This window comes from Temnothorax americanus, unplaced genomic scaffold (assembly GCF_048541705.1).
Source record: "Temnothorax americanus isolate GAGA-0224 unplaced genomic scaffold, ASM4854170v1 Scaffold6, whole genome shotgun sequence".
Taxonomy (NCBI): Eukaryota; Metazoa; Arthropoda; class Insecta; order Hymenoptera; family Formicidae; genus Temnothorax; species Temnothorax americanus.
This window is the reverse complement of record NW_027509751.1, coordinates 1893289-1919850: the sequence shown is the minus strand read 5'-3', so window position 1 is coordinate 1919850 and position 26562 is coordinate 1893289. Positions and strand designations below refer to the sequence as shown.

The 26562-nt window shown below is 37.5% G+C and overlaps 1 protein-coding gene and 1 long non-coding RNA gene across 4 annotated transcripts in view; both read right to left on the bottom strand.

Annotated features, from left to right (window-relative positions):
• LOC143904933 (uncharacterized) overlaps positions 1 to 3317 on the bottom strand; it is a 41117-nt gene extending 37800 nt beyond the window's left edge. Inside the window, exon 1 of the long non-coding RNA XR_013259072.1 lies at positions 3235 to 3317. This is a non-coding gene — a long non-coding RNA (uncharacterized LOC143904933). The remainder of the gene's footprint in view (positions 1 to 3234) is intronic.
• Positions 1 to 26562, bottom strand: part of Pgant2 (polypeptide N-acetylgalactosaminyltransferase 2) — a 191559-nt gene that overhangs the window by 110022 nt on the left and 54975 nt on the right. The window lies entirely within an intron of this gene.

Below are 26562 nucleotides of genomic sequence, written 5' to 3'. Positions count from 1 at the left end.
ACACAGAAGCATGAGGCATTACGATTGTAAATACGTTTTTGATAAGAAAACTGACAGGAATAATTAAGTCAATATTTGTACACACATTATCATCTTAACAAGTAAACACTTGAATCTGTCTCAAATACTATCGAGAGATCGATCAAACAAGGGACAGCCTTGACTAGTATATGGACATCCTACATACGCTTTTCCAATTCCATTAATGCAGTTTGGAGTATTGGACTAGCCAAATCAACTGTACCACCCTAATTAATCGAGTCAGCCGAATTAATTCGATCTTCCTCAAGCAAATTGAATACGATTAAGGTGATTGCTACATTATCTCAAGAAACGTTGTCCACTTATTTATAAGTCATAGAATTATCTTAAAACAAGCTATAATCTATATATATGTGCAAATTTAGTTTTTCTTATAAAGATAATTCAAATATTTGCAAATATTAAAATATCTTTCTTGAAAATTTTATCTCCGAAAGGAAAGCGACCTCCAAGATAAATTCAGTACGCGTATACCCAACTCTAATTATTCCTCAGCTAATTGCAAGCGGATTTTATGTTAATGAAATATTAATTTGGAGCTTAATTACCAAGATACTTAGTGCTGAATACTGCAATATTATCCAATTCTATATTTCCGTCGAGACAAAGTCAACCCCTCAAATTCATTCGCAAATTGCATTCTTGCGGTTTGACGCAAGTCTTACGAAAGCTACTGTACGCCAATTACATATATATGTGACGCTTGTAACGTTTCATCTCGCGACAAAGACGTCAGACGCGTTTAAGATCGGTGTCGTTTTCACTTCGAAAGAACAATGAGACCTCAAACTATATTCTTTCTTCACGCGTATTACATAAGGGAGCTCTTTCTCTTCCGTCCTGAATCAACGCATTGCGAGCACTTTAATATGTAATCTTCGGGATCGAGCCGCGACGCCAAATTACTTTCGAAGAACGATACGTCGTGCTTTCGCGATTTCTCGCGAGATACTCTCGCGCGAGCTCGTTAATCTCGGAAATATCCGGAGAAATTTGGCGAATCTCAGCGCTATTCAACGCCGCGCCCGCTTCGCGGTGTAACTGTTGTCGAGTTTCGTTACGATTCATCATCATAAATCACGCTCGGCTCGGCTAGACAAGATCGGGGATCGCAATTAATACCGTATATAGTAACGCGTATAGATATATTTCTTGAAATCCTTGCAATTTCATCCAAACATTATAATCAAATATATGTCAAGCGAATAATGATAACGCGAATGTATTTCGTCGTTGAAAATCATATGCATGCCGATTTCCAAAAGAAATCTTTGGAGCGGTAATTCGGTACTCGCATCTTGCGCCATCTTTTCCATTAAATTCATTTCCTTACTCTCTTTTTCATTTGCTTTTCCTCATTCCATTCGTTCCCTTTTTATGTTTCTCCGCTGCTTTTTCCAAGCCCGTTCAGTTTCTTTATTTAAGAACGCGAGTGTAAGTTCCGCGAAGCGAAAGCAGCGTGGGATTTTCGCAGAATTATTGGTTCATGAACTCGACGAGAGTTTGTTCGCGGACCACGATTATAGCCATACTTTCTCTGCTTTATTTGCGGAACTGATTCAACTAATCCTTCAAATGTGTATCACGCGAGACTTAAATCTGCTGATATATATAGCTTCCCTCATTTTTTTAACACACATAGAATTTTATCGATTGTGCGCGCTAATCACTCTCCGATCGGTAACGAAAGATCAACATCGCGAGCTAATTTATGTTCGTATTTCACACTCAGATAGTTTCTCGATCCGAAATAATATTTCCAGGTCACGCAGCGACGATGAACGCGAAAGCGAAATGCTGCGATCGCAATCTACGAGACGGTCGTGAAACGTTAGATTTATGTGTGGTGTGAAGACGCAACCGCGGACTTTCGAATGCTACGTATTTACGAGGTGTCTTGCTTAACTTACATAATTATAAAATCGTTAAAGGTAAATATCTTCTATCCCACAATAATCTTCTACGCGGGTTATAATATCGAACAGTATACTCGGTTCGCCCCGGTTCGCCTGGAATAAATAGATGAAAAATCTGCGAGAAATTGAAAAAGTAGCGCGTTCTCTCAAAAGTCACAATGTCATGCATTTTCTCTATATGGCTGCAATCTATTGGCACCTTACTTCGCTACGCTGTAGCGGAAATCAGTATTTCTCAGTATGAAATTTGCGAGAGTGTGTTCTTTCACTTTGATATCTATATAAAAGAAGCTACATCAGAGTAAAACTTTGAAAAGAAATAATTTTTACTTCTTTTCTTCAATTCTTTTTATATGTATGTCTGGTAATAAACATTAATGGTCTTAATTGCAACAATCGTGTATAAATATGATTAGGTACACGGTATTTTATCTATCTAGAATACATAATTGCAAAGAGATTTATACAAACGCTTTGAGAACAAGTTTATGCATACCGCGTCCATTCTTTTTTGTTAACCGACGACACGTTAGCGTTTTCAACCGTGCGCTGCATAGGATTTCGCTTTTTAATATCTGTATAAAAGGGTAAAGCGCGTGAAAAAAGTCAAACGCATTTTTAAATGAAAATTTTTTTCATTTTTATTTTCTTTCTACGTGCATGGCGGCTTATCTCAGCGACAATGTGCCTCGCGAAGTTAATTATTTTTCAATTTGTTCGCGGAGTTATTCTCATCCATATTAAAAAGCGCGGATTAAAAGAGCGTGCGAGTTAGGGTGAAACAAAATTCCGCAGTAATTTAATGTCTGTGTCCGCGACAGAAATGACATATTTTCTATGCCAGAGCAGAAGTCGCGCGGAGGCCCGGCCCGTGTAACACAAAGACCGTGAAACGCTCGCGTAATTTCATCACGTAACAAAGCTGGCAGCAAAAAAATTGGCGCATTTCCCAACTTTGGCGACGAATATGTCCATGCACGATATTGCAGTGAGAAGACACGGGACCACCGCGCTCCCGCGTGCCACGTATAATAATTACGCTAGAAAATCGACATGCCATCCGTAGAATGGGGCTTGTTTGTTTGCAATCCCGGGCGGCTTCTTTGCGGATACCGTAAATCGGATTGTTATCGCGGGGTCCGCAGGGTTCGCATTGGACAGGGAAATTGAATCAATGTGCAAATTGAACCAACTGAGAGGATGAATGTGATTATTGTGCGGATTCGCACTCCTATAGGAAATTTTCAAATGTAATGCGAAGCGAAAAATAACTTACCAATATCAAGTTACGGGTTTTTTTTTTGGAATCACATCGGTAAAAGTAAAACTATAGCTGCTAGGCCATCGACTCACCTGCAAAAATACAAGAAACTATTATGATTGTTGCATGTTATAATTATTATTTTAAATATTAATCCTATAATGTTTTTGCTTCCATTTCAAACACCTTTTCTTCTCAGAATTATGAAAAAATCATTCATATCGGAAACAAAATTGCTTGTTCAATCGCTTTTCTATCTAGAGAAATAATTAAATGACATAACACGTATATAATTTTATCGTTGAGCCGCACATATGGTTCGGCAAATCAAATGGTGACAAGCGGAAAAAATAAGAGATTCGATAAGATGAGTCTTTGTCGGATCGAGCGGAGGAATTCAGTTCCCTTTTGACACGGAGGGTTGATCGGCATTCGCGATTAATCGTCGGTTCCGTGTGAACGGGCCTTCAGGAGCAACGTGCTATACGTGAATCCCTCTTGATGCGTCTGCGATTGAGACGTCTCCTCCCTTTTTGGATCCCTCGTTAAACCAACCTAATCCACCCTTCTCGTGGATGGTGCGCGGCTAGCACCAAGTCCGCTCCCAAGTCCCAAGACTCGCTTTCGTTCGCACTCGTCGATTCCACGCACGCGTTCTTACATTACCTATAAACTTCGCTTCAGATGTGAGCCAATTTCTAGACGCTAGTTTAAGAGCTAGTTACGTCCCGCACAATTAGCGGGCATATAACACTGTTTCTTGTCAAACCCAAAGTTGATTTTCTCTAGAAACATTATTAAAGCGTAAAATATTCATATTAGAAATTATTTAAATAATTTCTAATGGAATATAAAGGAATCTTTGTGAATTAAATTTCAGAAGGCTTAATAAATGATGAAATTAATAATAACCGCAAGAATAAGATTTCTCTCCTAACTAAATAACGTTGAAAGTCACACAAATTTACAATCACTTTACTTGACACCGCGGGCAGTGAGACTACAAGCTTATGTCACCTCTTTAGTGAATTCCTTTATGATAGGATCTTCGTGCGCGAAACATAGTAAGACAAGTTGACGGACATAGACCTCAAAGCTGAGACTGACGTATTCCGTTACAAGGTAAATGGAATTCCTGTCTTCGGACTGTATTAAGAAGGTTGAGACTAAGCGTCGCCGGCGGATCAAACTAATTTCGTCTACTTTTGGAATTTGGAACTTTAATAAGATTATACAAGGCTGAACGCCTGCTTAATTTAGCATTTTAGGTCCCGGGCTTAACGCGCCAAAATTTGCTGAACATTTAATAATATCGCTGTAGCAGAGACTGATGCAAAGGCCCGATCGAGGAACCGAAACTTTTCACGAAAGAGAAATTGTACGGAGGAAGTTTCACCACCATATCCAATTCCGTTTTCCCCGGGGTGTCATTTAATCGATCAAGCCGATGGGTGGAACAAACTTAGAACGTAAAACGAACACGTTCTCTTCACGGAGCGATGTACGTGAAGCATATTGCAGATATTTAATAGCAATATAAGCAAATGTATTTCAACCTATCCATATATTTAATCATTTTTTATGAGAAAGAAAGCTATAGAAAGTTGTAACCTATAGGAATAAATAGAAGCCAAGCGTGTTCTAAAATATCTAAAATACTAGTAAATGTAGTTAGAATGTTTATAAAAAAAATAATTTCTTGAATACTTAAAAATGATTTATGAAAATTTTATTAAACACATTTGAATTTCTTTCTATATCTATATATAAACGAAAGCGCACGTAGAATTTAATTTTAGTCAGAAATATACCTTTGTGACAAAATAAAAGAGATGCTTCAGAGTACACTGACTATGCAATACCTACTGCGATGCATTCCGCCGAGAAGTTTGGAACTCGACGCAGCCTTCGTACGGTGAAAGAGTCTATCATCAAATTTTGTCTCGCTACGCTCGTCGCAATAGAATAGAATGGCGGAAATAAAACGTTTGATATCCGAAAAACTGAACGATATTATTTCCGAAACATAAATTTCGACAGAGACAGACGGCGCGGCAATCCATCCAGAAGAAACTCGAATTCTTTTAGTAACGGGAACTTTGGCTCCATTGACGTCGCGTATATACGACGCGAGGGAAGAAATGCGCGCCTTTGCGACTTTGCGTCTCACGTGTGCAGACGGAAGTAAAGAGAGAGAGGCACACCAATACACCCACCATCATCGCCGTAGAGCGGTTAAGCCTCGGAAAATTGAGTGCGCCCTCCGAAAGAGATGCCACGGGTGGCTTCGAAACTCCCGTCCCTCGCACCCATGACCCTTTCGTCCTTCGAAGGGCGCTCATTCTTCTTTCACCTTCCTCGACCGAGACGAAAAGTCTTCACAAAGTTCCGGTACAAATATCTCCGGCGAACTTTGCCGGCAAACCCCTTCGGCCTAACTCTAACGCTTTCGGGATTATGTTCCTTCGTTGTTTCACATTATCATGAACTTTCTTCAGAACGCGTTTGCTTTACATATAACAAAACTCGAGATTCATTAACATATATATGTAAAACCAAAAAAATAATTAATCTATTAATTGTAAGATGATTGGTCACCATTGTCGATATTTATAATACACTTACTTCGTCGAGTATCACGCTGTTAATAATTTGCGTCGTTAAAAAAGTCGTGTAAATAATACTCGCATCTCCACTGGGAAATTTTTCAGGCTACGGAAAAAATTTAAACTCGGCTAGCGAAGAAAAAAGATTTAACCATTCTGCTCGCAGAGTCACTCTCCCGGGGGCAAGCTTTGTAAATTGTACGAGAATACTCGTGAAATAATCAGAATAAAAAGGTATTCGTTCGTTGTGTAGTTTCAACAACGTCGTAACGTAACTTATTGCCATCGGCCACGTATAACGAAGTGAACGATAAATTGACATATTAACATACCAACAAGAGATATTTGTGCACAAGCTATTGGCAGAAGAATAAACGAGTAAAAGAGTAAAAAAAAAATAAGAAAAAAAATGAGAAACGGTTATATATCTTATTTGTGAGTCTTATTTGCTCGTTGCATGTCGACCTTTATTCATCGATATTGCACTATAAAGAAGTGTCGGAAAAACAATCAACAGTGAGATCGAGATAAAGACCGGTGATTACACGGTGCTTCGCACCAGCGTATATGACGTTTATTTTGGACTGATGCATGCTAATGTATTCTCCACGGGACGTCCGTAAATTATTCGCTATGTAGCAGATTCTACATAGCTCGTTTTATAATAGCACAAAGGTTCATGTGTGCGTGCTCTATTTAAAAGAGGGTGCACGACAAGGCGTCTAAGAATAGTTACCGTGTTTTTTTTTTCTCGAGTGTACTGTAAGTCTATTTAAGTAAACCTATATATGCTGTTAATACTTTTAACATGGACAAATTCACAGAGATTTGTTCGTAAAATTGTTTGCAAAAAAACGCACTGTATGTGTATATATGTGCCTTTAAGAGTTCCTTTTGCGACTCGCCTTCCGTGTCCCTCTGACAAAGAGATCGGTATATAGAACCGGATGTAGAGTCTTTCATGAATCGGTTATATTTCTCTCCTTTCTGCGCTCATGTATACGCCGGGAATGTCGCACAAGCCGTTTTAATGAATACTTCAAGCGGTTCCGCGAAATTAGTTTCTGCTGGTAGATCCGCTCTCCATGAGTGAAACCGTCGTCAGTAGCTACCCCGCAGCGCGACGTAACATTGTAAGAGGATTCTAAGAGAACTCGTGTTTTACGGAGGCAAATACACGCGACCGAACGCCGCGACAAGTATAAATATTCAAACTATGAGTACGCGATTGCAATTACCATGCGACGTAGCAATTTTCGCAGTGGCACTGTATTTTGGGCCGCGCGAATTCCCCGACGGCAGTATATCGACTTGTCGCACCGATGATAATATGAAATAGGCGTTCCACAAAAACAAGCTTTTTTGCCCCGCTTTCAAGCGATATTTTGCACCACTGTTGCGCAAGTGTGTGCTCTATGTAAATTCAAATACTTGACGAGTATTGAAATTAATCGTGCTTTTATCCGGACTATAAACTATGCAAAAATAGGAAATATTTATTATTAAAAATTTTATCGAGTCTTGTTTGAGAAAGTATTATCAACTCGAGTTTGGTAAAAATAACGATCGTTTAAATGTCAAAAACATTTTAATAATTGTTATATATAATTTAAATTTTTATTCTTGAATAATTTTACACTTAAAATCATATAAAAACTAAAATGTAATCCTCTGTTATTTATAAACTTCGTTAAAACTTAAAAGATGTCACTTAATATTCAATATCTTATGTGTCATATGTAATCGTTATACATATAATGCATATTTCGTTATATGTACATGTATATATTTATATAATCAGAATCTTCAAAATCTTATTTAAAAAAAAAAGATCCAGATCTTTTGGAACGAATATTCGGTTCGTTCATATTTGTTTTAGACCTTCACGGATAACAACTACGTCCTGTAAAAAAATGATTGACAAAACGCTGTCTTCCCAGCGGGCCATTATTTTCCGTAGGACTCAAAATCTCAAAGATTACGCTTCGACAGTGAACACGGTCCACCATATATCCATAATTTAACTTTACCTTTTAACGAGTTAACTATAAGTAACTGCGGGTAGAGTTCAGAGCCGAAAGAGAGAAAGAGAAAGAGAGAAGGAGAGGAGAAAGTGAGAGCAAAAGCCTCCGGAAGCGCACGTACATCCAAGGAGCACAAAGCACTCTACTTAGAAGCCATACTGCCCGTCCCAATCCTCCAAAGGGAACGAGTGTTCCTTTGACGACAGACGAGGCTTTGAGGTGTCACGATGAAAGTTGTTTTACTGCGATCCTGAGCGAGCGAAACTTCCGGTACTCATCAACCGTCCGCCCGACATCCGCGGTGGATTCGACTGGGACAATCGACGTGATCCAGTTCAGTCGCGGTGCCTCTCCTAAGCCTCTTCGGGAGGGAAATTGCTCTGATTGTGTACACTCGAAACCGCAATGCCGCATGAGATCCGCATGTATCGCTCTCGTGATTCACGAGATTACATTATGGATTTATTCCCGTCTAACGCACGGTATCTCAGAGCTTGCATCGCGTAACTGCAATCTGTTCCTTAAACCTTAAACCTGACAAGCTTAATAAGTATATCATCTTATCTAATAGAAGCGATATACTCATATATGCTTAACATAATTATTATATAATAAATAAAGAACGCAATAACATAAATAATGCAATAACTCGTTTGTTTCCTTATTTTGATTATATTGCATGTCAAATAATATTTTCACTTCTATTTCTATGAATAATATTTCGCGTATTCATCTGTGCGAACAAACGTCACAACTCAAGTAAAATATTATAAGGTATATAAGTCTAAGGAAGAAGCCAATAGGTTGAAGATGTCACTTATATTTCGTTCATTATCCGATAGATGATAATGTTTTCTAGTCGTCAACGTGAGATTGTTCATACAAGGAGAAGAATCTAAGAAGATCTGTTCGAACCAAGTGATGAGTAAGCTTCTTAAGATATTGCGTACTCTTCTCTTTGTTAAGATCTTTCATAATATATTTTCATCGAAAGTAAATTTATTTAATACTTTGAAACCACGTGTGTGTGTGAAATGGCTGTCTCATAATTCAAATAGCCATTTCTTTTATGACGTCAATGTGTGAACTGTCAGAGATGACATCTTCTCTTCATCAGTGTGATGTAAGATGCCAATTCAGGAAAAACACCACTAGTGTGGCTATTTTATTTTACTGACATATAATTTTGTATTCCTATGTTAGATTTGAGTTTTTTTATATAAATATAATATTATTGTTACAATATTCAATATCTGAAACAAAAACATTACTTTTTCTAAAATTGTGTCCACCAATTGTTATTAGTTTAATAGTTTATTGTTAAAAACAAATCAATGTTTTTGTATACATGGTACATTCTATTTATTGAGTGCTGCTATGTTTCTCACAGTACTTGCATCTTTCCCCATTACAGGTGACATCTTACCCAGGCATTGGAACAAGATGCTAGTTTTGCAAGGATAAACATATAATCACATTTCAATATTTTAACGATAACTTTTATGGTGGGTATTTTCAGCACTGCTATGTGAAAGCTTAAGTATCATCTTGCAAAAATGTCAAAGCGGTTGTGACTATTGGGGTATGCTCATATATTTCTATAATATTTCTTAACTCTATGGCATCTTTCTGCTCCGACTTACCTTAATAATATCATAATCGTGTACTTTATAGAGTCATAAGCGTAATGCTCGCGGCATTAAAACAGAATGCAACTCACGGGCCAACGGCTCGTCACGCGTGAGACACCATAAGACCTTTCCAATTTCCGCAAGAGAAGAAAAAGACGCATTACTCTGACATCTGGCGATTAACGCACATCGCTTAATGAAACGTGATCGTTCATAACATCGCACGTTATTATCGCGTTATTATCGCGCCTAGCATATCGTGAAGGAGACAACGAGCCCGTGCCGAGCAATTTTTGATAGAAAGTTGCACATCGCTGCAGATCACGCGCACTATTAAGGTCGCATACGTATACGCGATCACCCACTTTCGAGCATGTTTGCTGATGCTCCGCGGTGAAAGAGAAATCGATACACACCGCAAGGTGTGCGGTGTACAATCCGCGTGAAGTAAACTCTAAAGAGTAGCCGGCTACGTGGAATGGCCAATGTGTAAAGTTCCCCTTAAGTATACCTATCGAAAGTTAGATTACTTTCGTGTAACTTACAGGCAATGCGGACCACGGTTACTTCTTCTCTGGCCGATATCAAGCTCGGGCTCTGGCGACAGAGTGCTTAAAGGCGAACGAATAGGACAAGAGAAAACGAAATCAACGATCAAACACAGGTGCGAATTATGATAGACGTGATGGTCATGCAGCAATAGATATAATCCGTGTAATAATTTACGACATAAAACAAATTGTGCCATAGCCACCAGCTTAGAATGTTAAAATTGAAAATTAAATTCAGAAACAGTTTTTATACAAAATTATATTTGATATCATTTTTTCCTGTAATTTATATATGAGTTTCCAGAATTCTTTAATGTACTATCTTATCCTCAAAAATTCAATCAAAAAAGATCTTTGGATATTTAAAATTTAATGTAGTAATATCAAGTTTCTTAGTTAATTATAATCCAAAAATTGTGTTAAAATATTTAAATAATATTTAAAAATTGTCAAAAGTAGAGTCAAACATTATTCAATGTCTTTTATAGCTAAACATGTTTTCATATTACAATAAAACACACACACATTATTCAGTGTTAAAGCAATAGAATCTGCAGAAAGGAGAGAGAAAAAATATATCAAGACCATGGTCGAATTTTAAATAATTTGTTACGCAAATATAGACTTAAATCTAGTGAACTTTCATTATCGCAAAAAATTACCAATTGTGCTCGCCCGCCCAGAATATTTACAGCCCAGCAATTTCGACGTAATTACAGAAATTAGAGCAAACTTTTCCCATCAGCCGCTTAGAGATCACATTCTGATTCGAAAAATAATTGAAGGGTACAGGGGAAAATTGATCAAAGTCCGCACTTTTTGTCGAAATTGATCTAATTGATCTGATCATGCTATCTTATTATGGCATTTTCAAATAATTTTTATAATTTCTGCTTTGATAAAAAAAAGTTACGTTTTATTGGAAATAAGGCTGAAAGATGTACCGTGCTGAGGGAAAAACGATCATAATCCACGCGCTTTTGAGGAAGAACCATCAGAATCCAACATACAACGTAAACATTAAGTAAACATTAAGGTTACGTTCCAATAATCACTAAAAATTTTGTATTAATTTTTTCAATAGCTTTCTAAGATATCTGATGTCTTGAAATTTAAAATTGCATTTTTCTCAAAATTACTCCGGATATTGATCGTTTTTTTCCTGTACCCTTCAACTGACTCCAATTCTCCAATTATCCTTTTGTTTATAGTATATATAATTTCGCAATTTTTGCCAAGCCACGGACATTTTAAAAAGAATTTAGAAGAAATATGAATTTTTAGGGACATCACGTTCAAACCCCTTTTTCGTTCACGTGGAAACAATTTCCCGGCATTTGTCAGATAGAGAATTAAGAATAAACTCATCCTCAACCTTAAGACGGATAAAAGAAAACGGATATCGCTCACCCCGGAGGATAAGTATCTGAAATCGCGGAAATGGAATACCGATCAAGCGAAAACTATTCCTTGCCCCGATCTCTTGCGAATGGATGAGCCAATTAGAATCATTCAGTATTAGAGCAGTCAACTCAGACGTGTATACTGTTTTGCACGTACTTTATCAAATCTTACATCTCTCTTCGAATAAAGCGAATATATTTGTCTATAACTTTTGCTTGCAATAGATCTTCAATTTAATTTAAAGCATGTGGAACATAGAGAAATCATTTATAACTTTGCGTATAATATATTTAATGTATAACATTTAGGCTGGCAATGAATATCGAAACGCAGAACATCGTGTTTCTTCAATTTGTATTTAAATAACCGGAATTATGAATGCATTTTTTGATCCGTACGAAATTACTACGATTTGGATGATTACCGTTGGGCAATGCGCTACTTACTAATTTTCGCGTGCATAACATTTGCTTTCGCCCATAAGCGCCGCATTTGATGATACCGTTCACCGTAATTGCCTGGTATATCCATCCATCATACACGTTGTACGTAATTTCGTGCGTGGAGCGCCATCAACAATACCCGTTATGCAGTAGAATCGCTGAGTGGTGAAATCGCGCTGAGAAATCGAAAAATTGTAGAAAAATTATTAAGAATAATAAACAGCGAATTGTAGATATTGTTTTCGCTGTGTGTCGATTTTTTTCCTCGACCGAGCGAATTCCGCGTTTCTCAGTCGGCAGATCCTTCCGTAAAGAGAGCATCGCATGTGCTTCCCATATCGATAAACTTGACGTTAGTCGGATCGAGCAAATGCCGTAAAGCGCGATGGCGCGCGAGCGTCCTACGAGCCGGACATCCGGCCGGCGAGTTCCGAGGATGACCGCCGTTTTTGCGGAGAAACCGGGAATATAGCGGCGGCGGTGTAAATGCCTTAATGTACCGCGGGGAATCCCCCTCCCTCTTCCCCCCCGGTTTTAACGGCATTGGCCGGAAGATTGCCAGGCGCCGTAATTGGACGAGAGAGCGCGACCGTTTCCGGTCCAATAACTACCGCAGTTATGACGAGACGGCTGGGGCTGGGAACTCTCGAAACCGGAGATAAGAAGAACCGGCAAGATACGTACTCCTGCAGTTGCCAGGCATCGTATCCTCTCCGCTATCGTTAGAGCGCACGACGTAAGCCGGCGATGCGGATACACCTGCGCTGTTCGCGAAGTATCTCCGCGAATTGCATCACGGGATGTTATCTCATAATGAATGCATATTGTCGCAATAAACGCCTCGGGCAATGCGTACGATAAGCTCTTTCCCTCGGTATAATATCCGAGATAATATCGGTCCTTTAAAAATTAAGATAATCTCTGCGGTCCGCGCGAACGAATTGCTTTTTCCGCTCGAACAAATTTCAAACTCGGAGAATATAGACGTGTGCGCCGTTCCGGCCGTTCGGATTATAGATGAAATTCGGTAGGTATCCGGGCCGCGCGGTGAGATCACGACTTGCACTTGCTCCCGCGTATATTTTCAATCAGACCGGTTGGCAGCCATCCTCACCGGCGCGGTGGAGATACGAGCGTGGAGATACGAGGGAAACCCGGTTCCGATCGAGAAAGCGGCGCGTTGAATCTCGTTACCCCGACGTGATTTTCCTTGATCGCTCGCCAAAGATTCGCGGCACGAATGAATACGGTAGGTATGTACCAATCAGGTTTCTTCAGGCAGCGTCTACGAGTATAAGACGAGCACAAGCAATAACAATCAGCATCGACGAAACGGCGCGGCGGGCCGATCCTTTGTGATCGTGCGCGCGTTTATACGCGTGCACATTGCGCATCGAAACGACAACATTGCGCATTTTCACGTGAGAATGCACGTGTGCAACAATCAGAGCTGTCTTTTGGTACGAAGAAAAAGTATATAAGCGCATTATCATTAGACTTAATTTCTAGATCGCTCATAATAATGATTATAATCATTATTAACGCTATTTATTTCTAACTTAAATAACACATCTCACGTTCATGCATGTATTATACGTGCATTATTAAGAGATAATTTATACCTCCATAACTTCATCTTACGTTCTTCTAAATTAATTGGGCATAGCAGGAGCTTGAAATAATTTTAACGAACGTAGCAATGTACCAAAGCCGTTAAGATCCCGCTGCGCATATAGCCTTACTGTTTTTCGCGTGAAAATTGCCTCTCCGTCAATGGAATTTTTATACAATAATTGCGCACCGCTTTTTTCGAACGTGTCCAATTTCACCATTAACTTTGTTTCATCGCCGTGTAGAGAATTTTTTATTGCTTTTATAGAGCGCTCATATAAATTCCTCACACATCCATAAAAATCGTCGCGTGTTAAAACTATATGAAAATCATTTGTACAACTGCACGGAAATTAATAGATTGCCATATAGACAATTCACAATTGTTTCTAAATTAATAACAGATTATTAATTTTAGCGGGATTTCTGAAAAATATTTTATTACGTTTTTTTTCAGCAGTTACGAAGAAAACAAGAATAAAATTTTCAAAAATTTATTCTCGAATTAAACAAATTTCATTTTAGCATCATAAAATGTAATAATTTTTTTTTATAAAAGTAAGATAAAATTAAAATAAAATAATATTGCTCACTTAATCCTTATAAAAAATAAACGATGGTATAAGATTACATATAATTTTGCTCGTCAAACACATCAATGAGCGTAATTGATATTATATAATGCAATCACTTGTGTAACGAGTTATTCGAAATAATCTCGATCAAATTTATCGTGAATATAACTGTCACGGGAAGATGATGTAAAATTATATTTCATTTATAGTTTAGTGATTGCTTAAACGAGACATTTTTATTGCCAAAATGAAAGTGTTGACGTCATCGATTCCTCGATAAAGCTATTGTACGTTGTAACAATGAGACAATAAAAAATTATTGAGACATTTTATTCTTACGCGGCGATTATCTAGATTCGACGGGGAATCGAATGCGATAGACTCTATCGCGTACGAGATATTCTCGCAATGGCTAAAACAAGAGATAATGGTGAAACTTCTCCCATCAAATTTGGCTAACTCTCGAAGGAATTCGCTGGATAATGTTCTGGAACAATGTGACAGATTGCTATCAAAACACTCCCGAGCAGAGATAAATTGTTTATCTATTAGTTTCGTGAAATTTCTGTCTCGGCAGAAAACAATTATATTATACAAGCAGAGTTTAAAGTTTGAACAGTTTTAAAATTGATCAGATAAAATATAAATCAACAGAGCTGCTGTATGACGTTCGCAAAATTTCGTGAAATATTTATTAAAAATTCGATAGAAACTTATGGCGTTTTCCTTTATATTCAATTTTTTAACAACATTTTTCAGTCATGTATTGATCGAATAAACGGTCAATTTGAGAAATCGTAAAGACGCTGTTGGTTTGAAAACATTTTAACTTTTCAATTGTTCGAAGATGAGGGGGCTGTAAATTCTTGATCAGTCACAAAAAAAAAACTATCTCTTTGCGCTGACGAAACACTGAGAAGGGTCGAGGACCTTCTCCCTTTCTCGGCCATCGTCGAGAGATGCGGAACTTCATGTACCGTCGACAAGATTCCAGACACTCGAACTTCACTCGTGTCGAGGATCTATTATTGGATTCTCATTCTGACTGTTCCAAACGCCTTGGTCCTGCAGGAACTTCGAAGCTACTCGAAGCAGTGATTAAATCGGATTCTCCTCGTGACACTCTGCACCTCCGAAGAAACGCTTTGACAGAATTCGACTGATTGACAGATTCTGTCGTGGCATGGCCAACGATCTGCATTAATATAACATAACAAGTCTGTCGTACTAACATTTCTCGCACAATTTAGCCAAAGATAACTGATTGGGAACGATCTATCATTGTATAAGCAATAAAGCTTCTATCGACAAAATAGAACATAATATCTTACATATAATCTACAATAGAACATACCAAGTTTACCAAACAAATTTTTTTCTTATCATTTTGGAGACAAACAAGGTTGATTAAGATTTACGTTAGAAATGGTTTTTTTGAATATTTGAAATTTTTTTGTAAAAAAAGGTCTGACAAAAAAATTTCAAATATTGTAAAAAAAAGCCATTTTAACACATTAAATCTCATTAGCCGGCTATAAAATCTTGAAAACCTTCCATCAACTTAACTAAGATAGGCAGTAGATATTGACGTGCTATCGGTGAGTGTATTAAAATCGTCACGTTAGAAGATAAAATTTCCTCGGGACTATTAAGGCCACGCGTTGCCGATAAGGGGTAACTATAATATCTTCGACGGACCGCCGAACGACGATAGGACGTCGTTTCTTGACGTCCCTCTTTTCCCGGGGTTACCGCCGTCATCGTCGAGAAAAGCGAGATTCCAGCTGAGGTATTCTAACGCGTCGTTCTCGTTCTTTGACGAGGAACACGTCGTTATCGTTAACTCGCACCGTTCTCGTGGCAATAGCGCCGCGATAAATGCTAACTGCGGTTCTACGAACGAGAATGCCTTAGGAGGATCGTTTTCGTGCGGGCGCACGGTTTTATCGGGATGCTGATTACGAGAAAAAGTCGATATGCGACGAATCAATGCATTGCGAAAACTTTGCTCCGATACTCCAACAAACTATTTTGAATAAAATATCCAGCTACTTCAAGAGGGCATTCGGTGTATTTAACAACGAGAACTTGATGTTTGGTGCACTTTTTACATTTTGTTAACTATATAGTTTTAATAGTTATATATCGAAATCATATATTGCATTTAGCGATAAATATTTGTCTAAAATAATTCCTCATATTAAATTTCTTAAATTGGGTAATAAAATCAAGAAAAATTGAAAATTCGTCCCCATATCTAACAAAAATTTCTCAGAAATCCTCGAAAATGTCACTATATCGTAATTGCTATATGATCAAAAGCGACGAGAAAACGATCGAACTGCAGCGCATCATTCGATACAAAGAGTCGCATCGATCCATTTGCTCGTCTCCAAACGAATGGCCGGGTTCAACGTTTGAAAACTTTTATGCTCTGGTAGAGCTGCCATCATCGCACGGTGACTTCGGCAACCGCAAAATGACATTACCTGAAAGGATTTCACGCTTTTATGAGTGCGATGATCGGGTACGTCCGTATAGCCATCCGTTCTATAGCACCGAAGTCACAAGATCGATGAAACGTTAACACTGACCGGACACGAAACTGTGATTTAGTTACGGAAAGTTTCGTGTTATCACTGTACAAACTCGCCATGCATCAATTATTCGATTAACTGTTGGCAACCGTCACTGGTCATGCAGTTTTTTTTTAATTTTCAATATCTCCTATTTTTCGTTCTTTTGTTGACCGTCAATTTTTATTTTTTAATATGTCTCTCTTTTTTGAATTAAAAACTAAAATTTTCTCTAAACCAAATAATATAAAAAAAAAAAAAAAAAAAACAAGAGATTTATGAAACACATACAGTCCTCCGCATTTTTTTCGCATGATATTTGTAGAAATATTTAGAGATAATTGAATTCTAAAGAGATATATCAATTAAAACCAATTAAATATATGAATATATAGAACTACGAGAACGTCTAATAATATCTAGAAAATTTATCAGAGAAAAAAAATACAAAGACATTCAGCTGGAGCTCTAACAAAGATACACAACGTGGAAATTAATTTATCTCCATCTAAAGTACTCGTCTAAAGTCTGTCTTCCGGAGCAAGCTTAATCTCCCGGGATCCTCCCACGCTTTCTTCTCGCGCACTATCGTTCCTGACATTCGACAACGAGCGCACACGTCACGGCACTCGTACAATGTCCCGACAATACTGCAAGTTTTAATATCCCACTTCACGCACGAGACACAAGTGGAGAGGAAAGAGAGAACAAGAACGGAGAAGCCATGCGGTCCCGTTTTGTGGCGCTTTTGAAATTATTAATGCCAATTCCAGTTTCACGACGGGCACTCACGAGCAGATCACGAATTTTTTAAAGCAACCGCTGGCGTTATTTTCTGCGAGCTTCTGTCTTTCGCCTATATACGTAAAATATTCCTGATCGTTTGTAGGGAAATCCTCAACGAATGTGCACTCGTTTCTTTTTTGTCGGGAAAAACGTACAAATTCTACGACTAGACTTCTTTCTTAAGACGGAATCCCGTTTCCGACGTGGGGCATTCGCGGAAATTATATTCCCCCGTTAGAATCGTCGCAATCGCGAAAACATCGTCTATAAATTTCGGCAAATCGACCGTGACAGCGCGCTCCTTTTCTGTATTCCAATCGGCTTATCGCTCGAAATCTTATCTGAAATACGTTTACATCGGAGTCACGATCGAAAAGACATCATGGGACCGAAAGTTTAGACGTTTTCGGCGTCGGCGGACCGATACCGAGGGTCACGTTTCCGGACGACACGTGCGTCGTCGTGTTTGCGTTCCCGGATTCCCGGAACGGAATTTTCGCAGATCGATCCGAGGGCGAATCGGCGAGACGCGATGATAAATCACGGCCAAGCTTCGGTAACGATCGTACGAAACACGAACCACGCGCGTAACCGTCTCGCGCGACGCGTATGTCGAATGTACGATTCAACACGTACTAAGCACGTACGCGACATGCCGTATCTAAGCAGAGCTCCGCAGCGAGATGCATCGCGATCATGAAATCGAGTTTGTTTCTTTAACGAACCGATTAATTTGAGAAAATAATTCCGTGGATTTTTCCGTCTGATAATGTCATAAATGATCCATTAAAAAAACAGAGAAAACATTCTGAAATCAGCTACGATCGAGCATTTTGAGATTAATTCTTGAATAACATATTCATCTGTAATTTCGACAATTTCGACATTTGTATCATGTTGCAATAAAATGTGGCGCATTTCCAGCGATCCAGCATGTCATCGCAATATACACATTTTACAAACGGTCTGCGTAAACGTGATAATTTATCGTTTGCGGAAAACGGCGCTTGCATTTTTGCAAAACAAAATCTACGCGCCTCAAATACCTGAAATTGCGTAACTTTTAATATTTCAATAACAAATTGATGCGCATGCTTTCGTTATCGATCGCATTAATAATAAAGCAGAATTACGGTATAACGATATTTAGACGCATTAGCACGTATACGTGCACTACGCACATGCGCATTTCCCGACGTCAGCTGTTATCGCGTGAAATCCAGTTCCTCCGCACGCTCTCGTGTCACGATTCTGGGTTCTTGGAAAGTTTCGGGGCATGTCGAGAGCGTCCTCGAGATTATTCTGGATTCCACCGTCAGATGTGTAGTTTTACGCGACATCTTGCGCAAACTCTGATATCGAATTCATAGAGAATTCCAATTTCTTTTCAAAGGCGCGATGCCCCGTGCAGGAAAGATGCGGAAACGAGAATGACACGGCGAACTAAAAAGGAAATGCGGAACTGCGAGACGCGACTCAACGCGAGTTGATCGAAATGGCGTACAGATGCCACACGCGAGATCATCTTCCGAGGCAAGGGACTGTGTGTGCGCGTGCATACGTAACATATACGAACAGGATACGCGGATTCAATCTGAATTTTCAGTGAACGGCAAATACGATCTTTCAGCGATTTATACTTTCTGTGCATGTATCGAATAAATATTAGTTGCAAGCCTAAGCTTGCGTTGCAAACGAAAAATCTGCAACACAAAATTATCCTTTAATGATATTTTCGTGGAAAATGATTTACCTCCAAATTCATCAAAATTGCAAGGTCTCTCTACAGACCTAATTTATCATAGTCAATGTATAATCACGTGTATACCAGTAAGTTAACCACTTAGCTTGGAAATAATTTATCATAACTAGGCAACCGAGCGGATTTTAAAATCCTTTTACCATCGTACATGAACGCGTCATTTCCTTAATTAGTTCATTACGATGCTAGATACTTTACACGCGCTACATGCTGCACTTTCCATGCTTCCGGTTTTCCCACGTGCCGTATAACGATCACATAAAAGAATCGTATTGCGTGAGACGTGTCCGCAAACGAATGTGGATGAGAGAAAGTCGAGGCAACTGGCCAGAATTAAAACACGTAGTAAATGATTTATCAATCTAAAGTCTCGTGCAGTATTTAACAATTTGTGTTTAATTATTCATCAACTGCCGTGTACTAGAAGACAATAATGTATAAATCTTCAAATGTGATGTTTTTTCCTATTTTTCCTATCAGTAAATTGTTCGTTTAAACTATCCAGCTTATATAGCTTGTTCTTCATTTCTTCACCGCAAAATATGTTTTATTTTAATTTATTTTATATATAAATATATGTGTGTGTGTGTGTGTGTGTAATTTATTTTTTAAATATTAATATTAAATTATATATATATATATATATATATATATATATATATATATGAAAAAGAGAAAGATCAATATAATCTTACACAATTAATTCGCTCTCTAATCAAGCAATATATTATCTCAAATTATGGCAAATGTTCGTTAAATCAGAGGATTCATCGCGTGATATGAATATTTACATAAAACGAAGATATCACCGCTTTAAGCCGCCGAAGAATGTTTTTCGAAAGTTGGAATTTACAAAGCGATTTATGACAAGTAAAGATATCGTTATAAATGTTCTAGAATATAACGAAAGTTACATCATCATGAATGCTAGTAATAAAAATTCTTCCTTGGAAAAAGTAATAAAAACAATTTTTTACAGAGTCACAAATTACTGGATACAGAGCGTATAATTTAGAGAGAAATAACAAGGCGGGAAAAAGTATAATGGCTATACGTAATATACGTGCATTTAAAAATTATCCTTGACACATTTAACAACTGTGTCGTAAAGATAGTAAAAGTAAATTAAGTAAATTAAGATTTTATCATTAAAACTGTTATTAACATTTAAAAGTATAATTGCATATAAGGAAAAAACTTTTCTGACATTTTATCATTATCATTATTTTATCATTAACCAATAAATAAAATCCCATCTTTTTTATTTTTATTATATCACCTTATATTAGACAGATTGGCGAATTTGAGTGAAAGATTGCTATATCGTGGTTGGCAAGCGCGGTTATAGCGGTCCAAATTTACCACTGATTAATTTCGACTCGTTCGAGACACACGCTCGAAATACCCATTGAATTCATGCTGTCGCGGCATGCTGTAACCGAGCGTGTCCGAAAAATGAATTACCCTCGACATCGATGCGTCATATTGTCGTTTATTCGACGCCGCGGACGTGAAAAAAATAAAGTGCAGCTCGACGTGATAGGGAAGGGCGATAACTATCGCGCTGGCTGTCGGCAGCTCGTAAAACTGATCATTAATATTTTATTTCCGATCCGCGCATTTCTCGTCACGCTTGCAGACGCGTATTGAAAAACGTATCAAAAATCGCAAAAAACGAATCGCAGATACATTTTTATTGCACGTATAGATTATATATCTATAACGTTCGTATCTAACAGCAATAATCCATATTTATTTGTAGACTTTTAGGTTATATCTCTTCGCTTGTAATCTATGTAGATCAAATATAATTTATATAATAATGTATATTATTTTATAAATGCTAGTACAAAATTATATCGTAACTTTGGCTTAAGTAATTAAGTAATTAAGCTTTTTTATCTAATACGTAAAGAAAGGCTCATGCACAAATATCTTGCGTAAGCAATATAGTACAACTATATCAATATACTTTTATGGTTTTACAGCAGAATTTTGCATATATGTGCATGTAATTGAGCGTGTATAACGCAGAAGTAACTACAGGGTGGCGCACATAAAATCGACCCTAAACGCAGTTGCAAAATACCTATACAGTTAGAAAAAACTGTTTGGAATCGGTTTTATGTGCATCACACTGTACACTTCAAATGATAAAAATAAATATCAGCACGCAACAACGCGTAAAATTTAAAAGCGATATACGCATGTGTTTATTGCTTCTATCGATCACATTCATCATTCGAATCCAATAAAATGTATCTTCGTCAAAAGAAATTGAATATTAACTGAGAATCTGAATTTTAAAAATCACGCTCACGAAAAAAAAAGGAATCAAATTGAATAAATCTTCTGAGCTTAAAAGAATATGATATTGAGCCGTATATAAAGCTGAACTAACTTCTACTCCATATCATGTAAAACAGGCTTATAAAAAAAACATTAGATTTCTATATTACGCTATGTCTTTGTAACAAATTCTTTTAGAATAAACTTAAAACTAGTACTCAAATTTTTTATTGCAATTTTTCTTTTTAAAACGTTGCTATCTTTAATAAAGTGTTCTTGATATTTTTGACAAAAATATGTTTTTATATAATAATAAAAGTTATAAATTAAATCATAAAAATCATTACTCAAGTGGATAAACAATTAAATTTTATTGCATAATAATAATATATTTTATTTCTTATAAAATAATATCATATATAGCAATATTAAATTGGAAATTGTTAGTAGCATATACATTTTTTATTTTTGTAATTATATTCACTTTCAATTTATCTAACTGAATATTGAACATATATTATTATATTCTCTCATATATTCAGTGCTAATTACTAAAATATTTGGTTACAAAATAAAATTGAGATTAATTTGTAAATCAATTAACCTTGCGGAATACAATCCAGAATTGATTTACAATTGAAGCGCATTATATATTATGTATAACATTATTATATTTATTTAAATAGCACCGTTTGTTGTTAAAATAGCACACTGATAAACAATACAATTCTTTTAATTAAGATGCGGAAGGCAAAATGTATGCTATATATTACTCAAAGTTACTCGATAGAAAGTTGATAACGAAGACGTGATTAAAATTCTTATTAATTCACTGAACAAAATTCAAGGTGTTTCATAAGATGACAGAAATGCTTTCATGGACTGGTACGTTGCGCGCACAGTCAAAGAAACAGAAACTGTATATGCGATTCGCATGAATGTTCCTTTATGGCTGCTATGAATTGACTCCGCATATCCTGAATCCTCTCTCCGGCATTCAACTCGTATATTGCCAAATTATGCAAATAGTGACTTATTTATAACAGAAACGCTTCTCTATTTCACGTTATTCCTTAAAAATAAAGTTTCTTTTTACCGCTCGCGTGTTGGAATCATGGCGAAACATGCGTCAGACCGATGGCACGCGTCTATCGAGGGTAATCATTTTTATGCGAAATCGGCGTCTCTTCCTTCGGTTCTTTGCCAAAATGAAGTCTGTGAATTTCCTGTTTCGGCGCGTATATATACGTATGGGGAAAGAGGCACTGTTATTCGCGCAAACGGCAGAGAAGCTCTATTGAATTACAAATTTCGAAGACGGCGTGAAAGAACAGTAGCGCGATTTACTGAGAACACTTTGCTGCCCTCCATCACAATCCGAAGCTCCTTCTTTTATTCGTGGTTCCAGTTTCTTTGGGGAGGTCGACGACGTCGCTACTGACGTCGACAATAAAACACATCTCAACGATCGTCGTTACTCGCTGCTCCATTGCTGCCGACAGCGATAATAAATTTTCTCGTTGCTCCCGAGCGAAGCTGTATTGGCGTCACTCTGCGTATAGCGAAGCAAAGTGCGTTGTCGGTTACAACGATAAAACCATTGTAAAATGCGCGATATATCCGGCAAAATGTCTTTCGCCGTTGCACAACTCGTTGCAGATCGAACTGAACGAGAGAACAGTTTCAATCGTAAAACAGATTCATGCTATACAAATAGTAATAAATTACTGTACGAAATTATTTCGTACTGTACGATTTTATTATTAAATAATATACTACTAATTATATAATCGTAATATTAAAGAAAATGGAACACATATAATTATCATATAAATGCCTATTAGATAATATCAATTAATTTTCCGAATCAATACCAATTTTCTTAAATACCAAGTTTCAGTAAATTGACAGAAGGGCGAATTAAGAAAAAATATTATGATAATTATTTCTATATTATTAAATTATATTAATAATGTTTATAAATAGACAAAAGATACAAGTTACTTTATTAACAAAGTTTTAAAAAATTAATTAAGTCTTGTTACCAAGATTTTTTCTTTATAATAAATTCAATGGAGAAAAACACTTTCATAATATTTAATCCATAAAAAGCTCTAAAACGCTCAAAGCACTTCTGGATAAACTTCCTCTAGCGTGTATACCTTCTACAAAGTTTTTTCTTCATCAGGTTCTCGTAAAAGAAAATAGACCTTCATGCGCCGAGAGGATCAACCTTTCGCGATATTTTGAGTTTCTTTTAAGTTTCGAGCGTGATGGAGAACGTAGATGAGTTTAAAGATTTCCGCAGAATCCTCCCAAAAAGAAACAGAAACCGCTCATTAGGATGACCCATTCAGCGAGCTTTAAACATCATTATCGGCTCCTCGTTCGACAGGCTCGGTACGGCGAAACGAACGACGCGGGGACGAAGAAGCGAGGAAACTTTTCGTGTCGGAGCTCCTTTTACGACGGAAACTTTCCGCGGACTCTCGCGGTTGGCGATTGCAAGTCATTCATTTTGGTCTGTTCTCAGGTTCGTGCGAGGTCTAACAAATTTTAACTTCTATAACGAGAAATAATGGTCCTCTATCGGTACAAGTGGAACCGGTTGAACCCAATTTACATAGTGATGTATAATAACTTCGGGCCCCGCCACGGTGAATCCACTTTTAACATTTCGCCGACTGCAGCGGCGCACTGCGTGTATATTTCCGGTAGTTCTCTTCATAAAGATATTATAAATCGTTATAACTTTATTATTTTTGCATTCTCCATTTGCATATCTGTACATAGCTTTTAATTGTCCACGTTTAATGTGATGCTTTAAAATTACGACTATGCCCAAAATCATATTGTTGCGCGACACGAACTACATCAACGTGCCTCTTGCACTAGAACTTACGTAAATGTATTAGATATGAATATTAATTCTTACGCAAAACTTTCCGCGCGCTTCACATGAGTATTAAATCGACCCTGGCGTATCTTATGCATAAAGATGATAACCTCCGACATGCCGCTATCTCTCTAAGTATGCAAAGTAATTCGGGGAAATTTTAACCTCTCCTTTACCTCGAGGAATTGGGCGGGCGGAATTTTAGAGAAATCAAATACTCAAAGAGAATAAAGAAGTGAAAGTGTCTTATGAGCATTCCGAAAAATATGGAATTCCAGCCGACTAGATAAAACGTGTTCTTTTTCCGCAAAATGTGAGGAAAGATTATTTATGCTATTTGGGCAAAGATATAGCTTTTGAGTTGTTCTAAAATACAGTTTCTGCATAACGCTACTTTTTAAACGTTTCCATATAACAAACCAAGCGAACTTAACAGCAGGGGGATGTTTCTTTGCTAATTTCTACATTAAATCAGTACACAGCGCACGAGATATGTGCTGTAACATGCGTTCGCTGATGTAACATCGCTCGTGAAAATACTGCGATAAATGGCGGGCCAAGATGCAAACAGGCGTGAATGTTTGCAATTAGCAAACATCACCCGTCGAGGCAGAAAGTTCGTTGACGATTCGCGTAACATCCGGTGATTGCTGCCGGAAGTCGAAACTCGCGTCTGCAAAGCCTTCCGGGGGAATAGAGACCTGGCACCGACAGTCTCCGCTTGTTCTAGCCGCAGCCAGTGTTGTACTTCCGACACAATTGCGGATCTTCCGCAGAGTCACGATAAACCGGAGAGGCACGATACTAACCCGCCGCAGAAACTGTGCAACTGCAGGCTACGTGATCTCCTAATATCGAAATCTCCAGACGAGAGCTAAATCTCAAAACGATTAAACCGGGCAACGTAGCGTCAAGTTACACCTGCGAACGTTGCGACGATTAGCTTTCGATTACAGTATTGCAAGATATAAATAAAAACAGCAACCAATGCAATTCCTATTATATATAGCAAAGAAAAATCAAATTAGTCGAATAATTCGCAAAAAGTATAGTAATTCTCTCTCGAGATATTTGAAATTTCACATTAATGTATTATATAATAATATCGAGTTGATGAAATTTGATCGGCGCCGGATGAGCATAACGCAGGATTAATAAATGACAATATTAATGATAATTACACTGAGAAAAAAAATTGTTGATCCCAAAAAATATTTAGTCCGATACGTTCAACTAAGCATTTTAGTTAGTTAACTAAACATTAGTTGTTTCAACAATTTATTTAATTCCTTTAATCAAGAATTAATTAATTCAACTAATATTTAGTTAACTAACTGAAATGTTTAGTTGAACGTGTCGGACTAAATATTTTTTGGGGATTAACAAATTTTTTTCCCAGTGTATAGTAATCCGCGTAAAAGGATAATTTCGATGACAGATTTAATAGAGAAATTTCGCATATCTATATATAGAGAATATTTCTATAGATATGCGAAAATATCAGCTGTAGCCAAAGAGATGTGGTACTTTGGCATGCAAGGCTTCTGTAATAATTAAAGTTCGTTCCACGCTGCCAAAGCGACCCGTAGTAATTACGACAAACTCGAGGGTCATTTTGCTACGGGAGCTCACAGCGCTTCGTTAACGTTATGATCAAAAGCATTGCGTTGCTCAATTAATAATTCACAACGCAACGCTCAGGTAGCATATGATATATAATAATACGCTTATTGTCCCATTGCGCTATGCAAAATATTAGCTTCGACGATAATGAAAAACGGGCCACGATGGACAATTGCGATCTCGCGAATCGATTAAATGACAACAGTTTGAAATTATATTTCGTCATGTCAAAGCGGTGACCATTAATGGCAATATATGCTCAACGACCGTTTCGCGGGAAATCTTGTTAGTGTTTCGCTAGGTTCGTGGCTGAAAGGGTTTTGTTCGTTATATAGTTTGTGACGCATATGTAATATCGGGCACGCACGCCAGCTAAACACTTCGCATGAAATTCTAACGTTAATTACCGCATGCGTGTAGTGCGCTTCACGCCATTCGAAGCATATGTTGCCAATGTCTAAATAGCTGGATTAAACAATTAGATGATCAAACAGTCATTTTGCCATTATCTCGAGCATGCATGTCTTCCACAAAACAATTTAATTACGTAATAATTTAATTACATG